We start from the raw sequence: 16613 nt of genomic DNA, 5'->3' as shown, positions 1-16613 counted from the left end.
AGAAGTTTTGGATTTCAGATTTGGGGATATTACCTTATATGGAGGGAATTTGCTAATGTTTCCTATACTTTTTGTATGCATAGCCTGAAGGGAATGGTAGGCAGTATATTAAATGATCTCCTGTTTGAAGTAAAGTTTCATAAGCTGTATAATCTTCCAGTAATGGTATCTGCATTCAAAATGTTTTGGAATTTGGCCAGATGCTGGTAGTTTATAGCTGTAATCCTAGCTACTCAGGAGACTGAGTTCTGAGGATCACAGTCTGGAGCCAACACAGGCAAAAAAAAATCTTTGAGACTACACACCCACTCAGTCAATAAAAAGCTGGAACTGAAGGAGTAGCCCAAGAAGTAGAGCACTTGCCATGAATTCAGAGTTCAAGGACTTGAGTTCAAGCCCCAATACTGGCAAAAAAAAAAGGTTAGAATTGGAATTTTTGAGTTGAGGATGCTCAACCTGTAGTTATTAAACACTTGTTGTATACAACAGGCCTTGCTTGAGGGCTTAAAGCAACTTGATGTGTATCCTGGGGTCAGTGGCTCATGCCTATAATCCTAACTACAGAAGACGCTAAGATCTGAAGGATCGCAGCTCAAAGCCATCCCAGGCAGAAAAAATCCTTGAGACTCCATGTCAAATTAACCTGCCAAAAACTGAGCTGGAGGTGGGGCTCAAGTGGTAGAGCACCAGCTGAGCAAGCAAGCAAGCTGAGACCAAAAGACCCAAGGCAGTACGGTACTGTATCTGGGGCCTCCCCACCTCTCAGATTTTGACAATCATACCACCCTCACATTCACCTAGCCTCACAGGAAATGAATCTGGAGTTCATTCACACAGCTTTATAGAACTGTGCGGAGGCCAGGTTCCAAGCAAGTTGTGGTTTTCCTCACACTGGGGACGCTAGAGCCTCCTCCTTGTGACCTAGGCCTGGGCTTCCTCTTCTCCATGCTCTCTCCTAACCCTGGCTAGGGCAGAGGGTGAGATCTGAGCAAAACCTCTTTTTCCTTGGTGAGTGCGGCAACGCTTGTCTACTGTCCTTTTCCAGGTTCTGCTGCTGCTCACTGACAAGCAGGGAGCAGCAACACAAAAGGGAGAGAAATCTCATTATGTGGCAAAAGGATCAGCCAGCCTAGTGACTCTATCATGCCCTCAGATGTAGCTGCCTCGGCCCCTGATTGCTGTCCCCGCCACTTTGCATCCAGAGCTAGAATATTAAGTCAGTTGGCTACAGATGGATTGCCTACCAAGGGAGGGGTGAGCAGCCTCTGCAGACCTGTCAGCCGCTAGGGGAAGCCCTGCCAGCGCCCAGAGGCCACCTGCATCTGGCACCAGCCTGGATGCCCATCAGACTTCATTGCATGGCCCCATTCATGATGGCCTCGAGAATACTGGAGGCCTGGGTCATGATTTAGCTGAAGCAAGCCACAAGGAACAGCTAGCAGGCAGGGCAGCTGGCTCTCCCCAGGGACTGCAGTGGACCTGCACAGAAGAGAGGCCCATGTGGAAGGCAAGGAAGGAGATGAGAAGACGCGGGAGGAGGGAAAACAAGAATCTAATTAAACCCTCAATTCGAGCAGAGTAAATGAATTTGACTTTAGGTGATCAAGAGAGAGCAAACTTCTAATTAGACACTCGGCAATCCTGGGGCTGAGCATGCTCGTGACCCACCCTCATGCCCGCCCCTGTCACTTTTTTAGATAAATGTTAAGGATTAGAATGAGATGTAATTAAAATCCATCAATCCCTTAAGCGGGCTGCTGATGGGGTTTGATGACTGCCGAGTGCGCCTGCCCGCCTCCTCTTCCCCAGAGCTTGTCACAAACTCCACCCCCCTTTGGGCTCCCGTGTCTTGATTGGCTCTCACCACCAGCCAATCGCCTCTTGGAGCAGCAGGCAGGTTTGCAGCCCTTGGGGGCACCGTGGTTCAAAGGCCAAGAGAGAGTGGAAGCAGCCCTGTGGCCAGGAGGTGGCATACTGGGAGCCTTTGGGCAAGATGTGGGCTACCGGAGGGGTTTAAGAAAAACAACAAAACCACTCGAGTACATTTCTTGTCACTGCAAAAATCTGGGTGTTTCTTACAACATCTGGATTTCCTGGTTTCATTTGAAAACCCTTCTGCTAGGTTTTCTGAGGATTAAAAGGTGTGTTTCAGGGCACTTGAGAAAGCCAAGGTCCCCCCACTTCTCCAAGATCCATTATCACTTGTCCTGTCAATCGTGGAAGGCCAGAAGGCTGGTGCTACCTCTTCCTGTGGCCTCCTCTTTTCTTGACTTTTGAATGTTTTTGAGGTGCTGGTGATTGAACCCAGGGCCTTATGCTAAGCAAGGGCTCTGCCTCTAGAGCCCTGCCTTAGCCCTATAGTTTCTGTGTTTTGTTTCTGTGATGGGGATCTCACTAATTTCTTTCAGGTTCAAACTCATGATCCATCTGTTCCTGTCTCCAGAGTTGTTGGGATTATAGGCATGTGCAACCTTCCCAACTCTTACTACTGTCTTCCTAGACCCTTGCAAAGCATCTTTCCAGGTCTCCTCACCACCGTTTTGGATTCCTTTCTTCTTTGACTTGCACAAGTCCCAGATTGGTGAACTCCTGTGCTCACACACATACTGTCTCCCTAGTGGCTGAGGGGAGAAAAGTTAGAGCCACCAGCCTGCCTCTGAACTCATCACCTTGCTCTCTCTGACTTCACTTAACATGCCTGTCTCTCTGTCCCCTGACCCACTGACCCCCAGCTCAGTGCCCTGATCTACCTCCACCCACGCTGCCTTCCAGATGCCTGCTCCTGATGGTTGAACCCTTCTCTCAGCCCCAGACACTAGTGACACTCATGTGGGAGGAACAAGGGACTTAGGAGCTGAGCAGATGTTGCTACATGGGACATATAAATGTCCTGAGCCTCCATTTCCCTGTGTATGAAAATAGAGTAATATTTCTTCTGGTGATGCTGGGGCTTGAACTCAGGGTCTTTTACTTCTCAAGGCTGATTGTGAGCCACACCTCCAGTCCAGCTTTTTGCTGGTTAGTCTGGAGATAAAGTCTCTTGGATTTTTCTGGCCTGAGCTGGCCTTGAACAATGATCCCTCTGAACTCAACCTGCACAGTAGCTAGCACTTAGCACCCAGTACCCAGCAAAGGAGTGGTGTGCACTGAATGGAGTTGATTCCTGTCTCTTGCCCACAGTGTGACACCAATGAAGGCAATGACCACGGGTCCCACCCCATAATTCCCTCCACAGCCCGAGCTCTTGGAGACCTGGAACATTGGCCCATGGCCCTGTCCAGGGTTGGTCTGTGAGTCAGATAAGGAGTCCACATACCAATGGAGATGCTGAACTTGGCATCTGGCATTTGTGTGGTAAGCAATCCCTCCCTTTCTCCACTTTTTTCCTTCTAGCAGGTCCTCCCTGGCACCCACCCTCACCTATGGGCCCCATCAACTGAGGTCTCTTATCCCTAGTTGACAGGCAAGGTTTCTGAGATGCAGAAAAGGGATTTGACCCTCCTCATATGCCCTATAAGAGACCAAGCTGGCAGGAGATCTCCCCCTCCCTGCCCTGTCCCACCCTTGGTACCCTTGTGCTTGTCAGTGCTAGGTGCTAGGTGCCGCCTGCTGATGGGTGGAGACCGGCAGGGTTGTGAATCCTGGCCAGATCTGAGAACACAGCTTCCTTTCAGCTTGGTAGCTGTGTGGCTTTGGGCAAATTCCTAATCTCTCGGGAGCCTCTGTACACTGGGTAACCCTCCCCTTAGTGCTCTCCATGCGGGTAAAGCTATCCATGCGGGAGGTAGATGAAATGGGAAGGAGCTGTTCTGGGTGAGCGGAGAGCCCACGGCAGCCATGAGTGAGCTGCGCTTTAATTTAAATACGATGTCTTACTGTGGGCCCTTGGCCCCATCCCTTCCTTCTTCTGGGCCTCAACGTACCCTTCCACAGAGGAAGGCCAGTCTGCTTGCCCCCCAGTTCTGCAGGTGGGTTGCTGTTTCGGTGGCCTTTGCCCACCTTCCCCTCGGGCAGGTTTTCTCAGGGCTTGGATTAAAGATCCACTGAGAACGCCACTCATGTGTCTGGGAGTCACCATTCCCTGGTCTGCCCGAGATCCCAGGATCCCAAAGCAGATGACTTCTTTCAGAGTCTAATTATCCCACGACCTACAGCCCCATACAGGCATTCACTGGGATGATCTCCATCCATCTGGTGCCCCGGAAGAGGACAGAGAGAAGAGAGGCTGGGCGCTGGGGATAGCTAATAGAGAAAGGCCTAGAATGTGGCTTTGGGGAAATTATTGATCATGGTGCTGAATATGTGGGCTTTTATCCACGCTGTCCCTGCTTGTCCCCCAAAAGGGCCCAGCTTGTGTTGGATTCGTGTAGCATCTCCAGCGTCCTGCATAACAACGTGGCATCTAGTTGCTACTCAGTGGTGGATTGCTAAAATGAATAAGTAATGGTCAAAGTTTGCTACTAAGTATTTATTTTGCTCCCTTCTCAGATTGCTGTCTGGGCTACTTCTTGGCAAAATTGAGATGAATGGAGTTTTTATCTCAGAGCCTTTCCCACTCTACTTTCCCTGTCCTTCTCTCTCCTTATTTGGAATCTTCTGTCCTTCCCCATCATCCGTCAGCTGTCATGGAGAAAATGACCAGTGTGTCTAATATATACTAAAGTGGAAATGACTGATAGGACCATCTATCATTCCTTACATTTCTGTAATGACCAATCCCTAATCCACAGGGCTGAGACTTAAGGGCTCAATGTCAGGCAATTCCATGCTTCTTTGTTCTGTCTCCTCTGGTATTGCTGTTTTGGTTCCTTCCCATTTCATTCTCTTATATTTCTGGCCTTGCCACAGAGCATGACTCTGTGGGTCCTGGGTGATCCTGGTGGTCCCAGCAACTCAGAACTGGGGAAGACAATATTCCTCTAGGCTCTGCTTGAGTTCCCCCCGCCCCCCGCCAATGGCAAGAAGCATAAATGGTGGGAGTGTCCTAGCTTACAGATGACCTGTTCTGTTGCTGGACCAAGGCCAACACCCCTGCTTGTTGTCTGTAACTTCCTGTGGGAACAAGGCTCCATTTGCCCTAGCACTGCCCCTAGGTAGAGACCTCTTGGCTTGCTGTTTTCCCACTTGTGCTCTGCACTCTCTGCCTTTAAGGTCCCCTTTCCCATCAAAGGCCACCCTGTGCTCTTGGTTTATTTGTACAGCCATCAGAGCCATCAGGATGGACAGTACCCTGAGCCCAGTAGATGTCCACTCATTCTCAAACAACTCTTTGGGGAATGGGTTGGTTGAGTTTTAACATTTTACCCAGTTAGCTGAGTGATGGCAGCTAATGTTGCAGCAGCACTATGCCACAGGCACTGTCATCATCTGTACTTACAGGTGGGGAAACCGAGGCATGAGTTGTTTTTTTCCCGTGATGTCTTCTAGATCAAATGGCTAAAGGCAGTAGAGGCAAAAGGTGAACACAGGCTGTCAGATTCATAGGCTACACTGTGACCACTGAGCTCTGTTAGACAACTAACATTCTCTCTCTTACACACACACACACACACACACACCAAGGTTGGCCTAACTTGGACCCTGTGAGCACCCAGCTACTTCCCAGCTCAAGACCCTCCAGGGTGGTTGGCAGCTTTTCCAATGAGCTGTTTCTGCCATTGCCACCAGCTTAGCTTCCTGAGGGAGGAGGAAGTGGATAACGCTCCCTTTGTCATGGGATGGACGGAGTGTTATTGAGATGCTGAGATTGGGGGCTGTTTGCTATTGCAGCACTCTTAGGCCTAAACTGATGGCTATAGTAAACCAGTTTCAAGTCAGTCACCGACTATCTCATCCAGTCCCCACACTTACATGAAGAAGGGATGGGTGGCCATAGTCAGTTACAGATGAGAGAGACTGATAATGAAATGACCCACTCAATGTCACTCAGCTGAGCCCAATTTCAACATAGATTTTTAATGGAAAGACTCATGCATTTCCCAACAAACTCCATTAACCACATTGCCAGTGACAATTCTGTAGTTTACCTTGCCCACGGAGTAAGCTCCTAGTGGTGCCCCAAATGTGGGCAGAACCAACCCACTATATAATATCATCTTCTATATACACACTTGTGGTGAAGTTTAATCCATGGCTTAGGCAATTAACAGCAATGACCAATGATAAGAATCTGTAAAGTGAATTCGGGAATGAAAAGAGATAGTTGGAGAGGTTTTCCCTACATGTTAGTGCCTATGACATGGATAACTGAAGTTTAGTTCTTTGGAACTGAAGCCACGGAATAGAGGTGACCCGAAGACTCCAGACACAAGGTAGGCCACCCTTGGGTGCAAGTTTCAGATATTTTTAACTTTATGGATCCATGGGTACTTTTCCCTTGCTCCATCCATGGGTATTTCTTCTTTCATCTGTCTACAGGTACTTTTTTTGCTCATCCAGCTGTGGGTGAAAATCTCAATTTATAGGACTTTAAACATACCTCTGTCCATTCATGGGTGCTTTTTCTTTACTACAGCCACAAGTAATCTTCATTTGTGCTTGGGATTTCTACCTTCAGCCTTGCACAGGTACTTTTCCTGTATCTACCCACCATATTTCTTCCTTTGCCAGCCCCCAGGTGGTCTTGTGCTCACCCACCACAGAGGTTTACTTGGGCCTTAATCTCATGGCAGTGTTACTGCAGCCATGTCTGGTGGCTGGAGGAGAGGCCCCTCAAGCCACAGCAGGTGCACCCCTGACTTCCAGCCTCCTGGGAGCCCTCTGACTTGTCATGTCACTGAAAGTGACATGCAGTGAATGCCAGTGATGATCCCTTGGAGCAATGGAGGCCAAGGGCTGATGGGTGAATATGTCACCATCACCCTGGGAGGACTAAGTCCATGACCTATTCTTCTGTTGGATTTCTCTCTTTCCCTCCTTCCCTCCTTCCCTCTTCTACTCTCCATTCCACTGTCTTGATCATGATTGTCCTGGGGCCACTTTCTAGGAACCTACTGGGCAAGGCTTGTCTTTGACTCTGCTTTAAGGCAGAACATAAGCCGGGAGGGTTAACCTGCTTATCTCACAGTGTGGCTTTATTTCCTCAATGAGGAAGAGGGGATCTGTTTTCTGTGGTGACTCAGAGCCTCGAGGGGGCTTGGCAATGCTCACTTGCTTCTGGAGGTGTTGAGAAGCTTTCAGATGCTCCCTTTGCAGGTATCAATGAGCAACTCCAGTTTCATTTGTTTCTTCCCAGGTCTCTGCACTCAAAGAAATAAAACAATCTGGAGATTTTTATTTTCCAGCAGAATTATAAAAAGGGCAATGAAATGACAGCCAGGCAGGAAGCCAGAAGGGATGAAGGGAGCGAGACAACCTGCTGTGAACGAAATAGAGAAACACAGTGTCTGAAGAGAGTCTGAGCAGAAGCTCTGGTCACTGAGGGGCAGGAGGAGGGAGGAAATCCTGGCTTTTCCGGGTGGAGGGGTGTGTGTGCAGAAGGTGAGGTGATACCACTACCATAAGGAGCCTGCGGAAATGCAAGCCTGATGGGCTTATCAACTTGCTTGGATTGAGAAATACCTAGGCGGTTAGTACATCTCCCCTCTAGGAGTGTCTGTGAGGGCTTTCTCCAGACTCACCTCACAGAAACTGACCCTGTGACAAGGTTGGGATGTGGCATTGTTGAGAGGTGGTAAAAAAAAAAAAAGGAGGTGGGGCTTAGGTGCAGGAAGTAGGGCACTGTGTGTGTGTGTGTGTGTGTGTGTGTGTGTGGAGGGGTGTCCTTGAGGCTGTGTCTTTCCTTAGCTTCTTCCTGTATTCTAAAATCATGACCCAAAAGAAATCCTTTTTTCTTTAAGTTGACTGTGCCAGTTAGTTTCACCACAGACAGACAAAAGTAACTAACACACTTGGGAAGAGAGAGAATCCAAGTTTAGAGGTATGGTTTCTATTGAATGGACACTGCTTTTACACCCCTCTGAAGTCAAACAGACATGTGCAGAACTATCATAAATTGGGAGCATCTGCACATAGCCTGTAGTTTTAATTTATAGAAAAGTCTAGAAAAGACAAGTTAAATCCACAGTGAAGTAAGTAGATCTGCAGTAGCCCAGGGCTAGCGTGAGAAAGAACAGATTAGGGGAAGGGAAGTTCAGAGAACTTTTTTGGAGTGATATGAGGTGTACACTCCTGAGTGTTCGCATTTGTTAGGACACACAAATTGCACTCTTTAAGATGTGTGCAATTCAGGGTACTGGTGGTTCATGCCTAGCTACTCAGGAGGCTGAAATCTGAGAACTATAATTCGAAGCTAGCCCAGGCAGGAAACGTCATGAAAATATTACCCCCAACTAACCAGCAAAAAGCCAGAAGTAGAGTTATGGCCCAAGTGGTAGAGTATCAGGGTTTTTAGCCTCCCGCGCTCTCCTGTCCTGCGGGAGAGATGGGAAAACACGCCCCAACCGGGCGAGCCAAGAAGAGGAAAGGGTGGACAGACTGCCCACACCCAGCCTCCTTTCGTCGGAGGACAAACAGACAGTCCGGGAGCCAAGTCAGTGCTAAGACTCACTTTAATGGTGGAAAGGAGCCGCTCTTAAATGGGTTAGAGAGTGGCGGAAGGGGAGGGGTATGTGCACCTATGTAGGGGCTGTGAAGGGACGCCTGAGATGTCCGTGGAGGGTGGAGAGCCGAGGGACCAACCCTAAGAGGCAGCCTTCTACGTCACAGCCCACAGGACCGCCTCCAGGTTCGCCTCCAGGTTCACCTCCAGGTTCACCACTAGGCGCCATCTTACGTGGTCCCAAGGCTGGGAGGTGGGGCCAGCTAATTGCCTCTTAATGCAAGGCATCCAGGCATGTGTGCTCCACAGTAGAGTGCTAGCCTTGACTAAAAAAGCTCAAGGACAGTGGTCAGACCCTAAGTTCAAACCCCAGTAGTGACATAAAGAAAAATTGTGCAATGGATCCTGGTACAACAGGATGTCCACATGTAAAAGAATCAAATTTAACCTTTCCCTCACATTCGACCCAGAAATCAACTTGTAATGAAAGTTCCACCAAAACCTCAGAGCTAAAACCTCAGAGCTAAACTCTTAGGAGAAAATATTATAGCAAATCTCTGTGACCTAGGGGATAGACAAAGGCTCTCAAGGTATAATACCCCAAGAACACAAATGGATTTCATTGAAACTAAAAACCCGGAAGAAAGAGAAAGGAGCAACTGACAAGACTGGGGGGGGGGGGATCTACAAATTATGTGTTGTCTGATTAAAGGCTTGCACCAGGATATATAAAGAATTATTGCAACTTTGTAATGGAAAAGAAAACAACACAATTTAAAAGTGGTGAAAAGATCTCAGATGCTTCCCTAAATATGGCAGTTCATCTCGATTATCCACCTGCTTGCACCAGGAGGCACCTAGGAGATTGATAAAACAAACAAACAAACCAAAAAAACCACCTCTTGTTGTGTCTATGATGGCATCTTCAGAGTCTCCCTTTGCTAAGCTGCTTTAGCTTCAGGGGCCACCTCTGAAGGCATGGGGCTGAGCAGGGATGGGGTGAAGCAGTGCATTGTGCTTGCTTCCTTTTTCAACCCAGGGAAGGTGAGGCCTGGAGGAGCTCCTTGGCATCCCCCCTTCAGCATGAGAGCTATTTTTAAACAGCTTCTCTCCCCCTGAGGGCCTCCTACTTTTCTGATATTGTCTGTTTCTCTCTTTCCCGATGGCAGGACAAAGCGAGTGGGATTTACAAGAATTAAGCTGGGACGCGGCTGAGTGACCCTTCGTTAATGCCATCTCCACACAACATGGGGCTCAGAGGCCACACTGGGATTTGTTCCTATGTTTAATTCATGTTCTAAGACTTTAGTTCAATAGTACATTTATCTCCACTGTGAGAGGAGAGGCATGAGGCAGAGATCTCTACATGAGGGGGATAGGGTGAGGAAGGGGATGGGGGAATGAGGAGGGGAGGAGGGAAGGACAGAGGTGGGAGAGAGAGGAAAAAGGTAGAAGAGGAAGAAGGGGGAGAATTGAAGAGGAGAAGAAACTTTCTGAGTGAGTTGAGGCACCCAGATGACAGAACCTGAGGAGTAAGGGGATGTATGCAGGAAGAAGTGGATCTAGCTGCATACCTAGGAGTGAATCTTGGCTTTATATTTTACTGATTTCAATAATCCTTAGTTACACATGCAAAGAGTAAAAATAACTAAATTAAAGCTTATTCTTTTTTTCTTTTTAAAAAATAGCGTATCAGCCAGGTGCTGGTGGCTCCTGCCTATAAACCTAGCTACTCAGGAGGGTGAAATCTGAGGATTGTGGTTCAAAGCCAGCCCTGGCAGAAAACTCTCCATGAGACTTATCTCCAATTAACCACTCAAAAGCCAGAAGTGGCGCTGTTGCTCAAGAGGTAGAATGCTAGCCTTGATCACAAAGATGCTCAGGGACAGTGCCCAGGCCCTGAGTTCATGCCCCACAACCCAATCCCCCAAAATAGAATATCAATTTAAGGTAAGTAGCTCATAGAACAAGGCCTCTCATGTACATAACACAATGAGTATCTCATGACTATTATTTTTGTCTTGACAGACTGCTTACCACATGGCAGGGGGGAGCTGGGGCCTGCGTCTTGTTCAGCTCTGTGTCCTGGTAGGGAGCACAGAGCCTGGTGCATGCCATAGGTGCTATCAGTGTTGGCTGTGGAGACAGGACAGTGGGCACAGCCTCTAGGAGTGGCAGCCTGAGAACACATTGTGTAGCCACCTGGGAGTGGCAGCTGAGGCTAGAGAAGAGACCCTTATAGTCTTACCCCCATTTCCCTTCCTGTCTCTAGCTCAGGCCTCTGCGTGATCCCAGATGTGCTGTGAAGACCCTCTGCCCCTGCATTTGGCTCCTTGATCAGGTAGGCTTGGTCACCATGGAAACCAGCGGGTTTCCCACAGGACCCTGCACAGGGAGACTCAGCCATGGACTGACACTCACACACACATTATGTAGCATTAAAAATAAGTCTGGGAGGCTGCAGGGTGCCATCAAGGTTTCACTGCCAATTGTTTAGGAAAAAGAAGATAACAAAACCTCCACATGCCCCAGCTGGAAAGAGTTTTATCGACACATTTGTATTCTTCTCCTCTTATTAGGTTTTCTTTCTCTTTTTCCTTGGAAACAGATCCTAGCAAGCCACTGCTGCTGCATGAGCAGTCATCCCTGTGGCCCCAGGCTTCTCCTCCGATGACCTGTACTGACAGTACTTTCTGGCTCAGTGTTCCTGAAAGCTGCTTAGCACCCCCACATTGTGCATGCCACATCAGCCCAGTTCTCCCTTCTCCATGGCAGGCATGGGTCGGGCTGGAGGGAGGTGGAGACCAGTTCTCTTCTTCATAAGGACCGTGAACTTATGCAGATGGCAGGCTCCTCCTAGGTTACTTTGGCATTTTTGTCTAACATTTTAGGATAACCAGGGACTTGTGCTTCTAGTCAAGAGGCAGTAAGAGAGTCCAAAGCTAAAATCATCAAAACAGATGAAACAACCCTTTGTTAAACATTGGACAGCAGGTGATGCCAGGCCATGAGGCTTGAGAGAAAGGAGAATAATGAGGGGGTCAGGTGGATGTCCTGGCTGATGGCTGCAGGAGTTCCAGGCAGCAGACTACAGAGAAGAAACCCAGCTTTCTGCTTTCTGTCAGTATAAATGCTGTTTAAAGAATGTGTTGGGTGGGCTGTAGGTAAAGCACTCTTGGTGGTAGAGTGCTGTGCCCAAGAGAAAAATAAATCCCCTGAAATAGACCTCCAAATAACAGATACTGAAAACATGCTCCTAATGTTCAACAATACAGAGGAAAACGTGGACAGAATGGAAGAAGGGGAAAAGGCCCAAAGAAAACTTTCAGAGAAGAAAAATACTCTGTATGAACTGAAAACAGACCGGATTAAGAGCAGATTCGAAACTACAGAAGACAAGATTGGCGAACTTGAATACAAACAAAATCTAGATTATATGAAATACAGCACAGATGTTGAGCACAACACACACTCACATTGACCTATGGGCCAATATCAAGTAGTCTAACTTTTGCTAGAATGAAGAGAGGTAGGGGTAGGGAAAAATGGTAATAGGGTAGATTTACATCTAAACATATTGGTGATTACATTAAACATAAACGAGTTAAATACCACAATTAAATGGAGATGGCTGTTTGGCCAAAACTTTTTTTTTTTTTAAATCAAAGCTCAGTAATATGCTGTCTATAAAAAAAAACTTACTTTAAATACAAAGACTCAGGTTTAAAGTACAAAAATGGGATAAGATATACTATGCAAACACCACAAGAAAGCTGGGGCAAATATATCAAATGTTAGGCTAGATGGACTTCAGAACAAGGAATATAAACAGTTTGTGAGACACAACAAGCTGGCATGTGTATGGAATACACGAGCCTCAGAATACATGAGGGAAAAGCTGAAGCACAGCTGTGGCTCAAGTGGTAGAGCACTAGCCTTGAACACAAAAGCTGCGGGAAAGCGCCCAGGCCCTGAGTTCAAGTCCCAGGACCAGCACAAAAACAAAAACAATCCCAGGAAGGTAAGTAGAGAAGGCAGTATGGTGGTTATCAACTCCACACCCTCATCTCAAAGAAAGTGGAGGTGGCTGGGTCCTGGGTGGGACAGAAAGAGCACCAGTATCCTGCAGACCTGCCGATTGGGAGGCTGACAAGGGGACCAGTTTGACTGGAGAACAGGGGAGTTAGACAAGGTGGGATAGGGGCTCTGAAACAAGGCAGGCATCACAGCTGCAGCTAGGCAGGGTTCAGAACGCTGGGCAGGATGAACTCCCTTTGTGTTCATAGAAAAAGCCACTGCATCTGGCATGAGGGGTTAGAGAAAGTTCCAGAATACATGGCTAGGGGGGGAAATAGCTTCAGCCCTACTCATGACATCTCTGTCAAACATTCCCATACAGCTCATGACTCAGGACTTGCCTGAAGCCCAGGTGACTCATACCGCTCTCCCCCCCCCCTTAGGTGGTGTTCTCAGGGATGACAGCTGTTTGTTCAGTGTTTTGTTGTCATCCACCTACCTGCTCCCAGCTCCTGGCTGCTGTCTGTCCCCTGGGGTGTGGGGTTGGCTAAGCCCAAGTTTACATATGTTTATTTCCATCCTGAACATCTTCTTCAGTGCACGCAGTGTAGTTTAGAGTAGTTCCACAAACACAGAGCTTAGAGTATTTCTGCAAATACCCTATGGGTTCCTACTCTTCATGTCTCCCCCTGGAAGATCAAGTGGTTCAGCTCTGAGCTACCCTCTTAGCTCTCTGCATAGGCAGCCTCTCTAGCCACACCCACCTTGCTCTTCTAGGGCCTCCTGGTATGTGTACTGCATCGGAGATGTCTCTACCCCTATCCCCTTGACACACATGTTACAGCCATTCCCCTCCTCCAACTCCTTTCAGACAGACACTGTCTCTTGAAAAGCCAGTGTGTAAAATCAATTAGTCCCCATCTCAATCGGAAGCTATTTATTCTTTGGAGAAAGAAAGCCAGGGTACCAGGCTTGCTTGTTACCATTCACAAATGTCCTTTGGGTCTCTTTCTCCAAATGTGCACATGAATGTCAGTCTCTGGTCCTGAGCTAGATTTTGGGGTGGTGGGAGGAAGGCTCCCCCTTTTCTGGAGAGAAGGTATGAGACCTCATGCCAGGTGTAAATGTCCATCAGAACCATGTAAGCCAGTTTTGCAGTTTCCCCAGGTGGATGTTCTAGGGACTCGGGACAGGCAGATCAGGCATCAAGTAGCCTGGTCCTCTGTGTTGGTTACTGGGAGAGAGGATGATCTTCTCAATGTCAGCTGGGCCACATCTCAGAGGTCATTCCCCACTTGATCTGGGTCGGGGAAGGTTTTCAGGGGTTGTATGCTTGTTTCTCGGGGCTGTGCTATAGGAATTCATGTATTAATGCAACAACTGTGTCCAGAAAGTGGTGTGTAGACACTACTCAGGATGCCAATTTACAAGGCAGTGGACAGAACAGATGAAGCCCCAGCATTCACCGGGCTTCTGTAGCAGCCAGAGAGACATTGACGAGCGAGTCAGCACCTGTCTGTTGGCAATAAGAGCTGTGCAAACAACAGGCCAGGGAAAGGGGTGTTATTGCAGCTAATGAGATGTTCTCACCCAGGGGCTGACAGTGCAGCAAGGCCTGAAGGAAGTGAGGCAGGATCAAGCCAGTGTCCAAGGCAGCAGTGTTCTGAGCAGAGGGAACAATTGTAAAGAGCTAGGGATTGCAGCCTGCTGGGGTGTTTGAGGAGGACAGGAAGGTCAATGTGGCTAGGATGAAGTCAGTTACCTGCCTAATAAGGCCCCAGTTACTCTGGAATATGCCTCTAAATGCACCTCAAATTTGTTTTGCTCTGTTGCTGGCAACTCAGGTCACCACACTCTGTACCTGATCCAGTTACTTCTCTTGCCTTTTTCTTTCCTACCTGACCTCCACACATGCTGTCAGGGTGTTCTTGTTCTCTCTCTCTCTCTCTCTCTCTCTCTCTCTCTCTCTCTCTCTCTCTCTCTCTCTCTCTCTGTGTATGCTGGAATTGGGGTTTGAACTCATGACTTCACACTTGTTAGGCAGGCATGCTACAATGGAGAAACTCCCACAAGCCCTTCTTTTACAGCAGTTATTTTTCAGATAGTAGATAGTTATGACTCACCTGTTTTAGGCTTCCAATCACAGCTGAAATGGCATATGTGTCATACCACTCCCAGCTTCTTTCACTGAGATGATCTTGGAGATTTTTCTTTCCAGGCTGGCTTAGAATCGAGACCCTCCAGATCTCAGCCTCCCATGTAGCTGTGATAATAGGCATGTTTCACCCATGCTCAGTCAATGATGGACAAGAAGTTTTACATCTCTGCCTGGCCTGGTCACAAACCATAGTGCTCCTATTCTCCTGAGTAGCTAGGATTGCAGGCATGAGCCAACCCTGCCCAGCTGGATTGTTATTCTTAATCTTTTACTTCTTCCCTATGATAATGGTATTTCCTTTTCAATGTGAATCTTCAGTGACTCTCATAAGATATGATACATTTGTGTCCTTGTCTGGTTGATGGGTCATGTGCCTTGTTTTGGTCAAGAGAATAGTAATGGACAGCTCTTTAAACAAATTTACAGATATTGCTTGGCCCTTCATCTGCCATCTTCCCTGAGGAGAAGATGCTTTGGCATCCTAGCATGAGAAACACATAGAGAAGATCTAGGAATGATCATTGGTGTAACCCATAGCTGTCCCAGTGGACCTGTTACTGGGGAGAGACAAAATGGACTGAGGTTGAGGCCACAGAGCTTTGGAGTTGTTTGTTATAAGGCAACAGTGGACAAATACACTTGCGGTATCATTTTCAATAAAATAGAAGCTCTATACCACAGACTGTAAGATTCTAGGTTATGTGACTCTGCTCTACCCATCTGTCTTCTTTGATGCCTTCTGGGCATTGCTACTCCCGCCACACTTAGCCACTGCTGCATTCAGGTTTGCTCTGGAGCACATTAATGAGCAGTTCTTCCCCCTCAGGCCTTTGCATGTGTTCTTCTGTCTGCCTAGAAATCTCTTCTCTGATCTCTGTAATGGTGACACTAGTTTTCCAAGTTTTTGCTCAAATGTCACCACCTGTGAGGAAGCAAAAAACCCAGTGCAGTTCCCACTCACTTTCTTTTCTTCATACATTTTACTACTTGTTGGGTCTTTCTTACCTCCCCCTCTCCCTCTCTCCTCCCTTCCTCCCTCCCTCTCTCCTCCCTCCCTCCCTCCCTCCCTTCCTCCCTCCCTCCCTTCCTCCCTCCCTCCCTTCCTTTCTTTTCTTCTCTATCTTTGTTCCTCTCTCTCTCTCTCCTCCCTTCTTTCCTTCTCTGTTTCTGTCTCTGTCACACACACACACACACACACACACACACACACACACACACGGATCAAACCCAGGGTCTTGTGCATGCTAGGCAAGTATTCTATTATGAGCTACATCTTCATCCTTGAGATAAAAAACACATCAGCTTGTTTGTTGCCTCTCTTCTTTCTGTAAGATGTCAAATCTAGGGAAGGAAAGAAGTGATGTTGAGTGCTCAGCTTTTATCCCCTGTCCCTAAAGCCGTGTCCACTAAAGTCAGCCCTTAGAAAATTATACTGAGACTTGTTAACCCTAGCACAAGAATGGGAATGAGAGAGGCATAGTCTATCAGAACCTGAAATGAGAAGAAGTTTCACCACACATCCTATAGATTTAACAAATGAACAATGAGAGGATAAGGTGGACAATTCTATCTCAATACACATAAAATTTTAAAGCAGATAATTCCATGAGAAATACAATATAACAAAATGGATACAAGGAGCAGAAAAATCTAAATAGTATCATATCTATCAAAATGGAATCCATAATTTAAATTCTTTTCACCAAGAAAGAAGAAAGCTACAGCCCCAGATGGCTTCACTCGTGAATTCTTCCAAAGCTCCATGTAAGAAACAAATGGTGCCAGTTTTTCACTCTCTATTCCAGGCAAGAGGGAAATGACAGAGCATTTCTGTTTATGATACCAGCATAACATCATAAGCTATGCTCCAGGAGAGCTATGGAAATTGAATCTATCTAT

The sequence above is a fragment of the Perognathus longimembris genome, chromosome 13, assembly GCF_023159225.1.
Source record: "Perognathus longimembris pacificus isolate PPM17 chromosome 13, ASM2315922v1, whole genome shotgun sequence".
NCBI classification, from domain to species: Eukaryota; Metazoa; Chordata; class Mammalia; order Rodentia; family Heteromyidae; genus Perognathus; species Perognathus longimembris.
Note: the sequence above shows the minus strand (reverse complement) of the source record.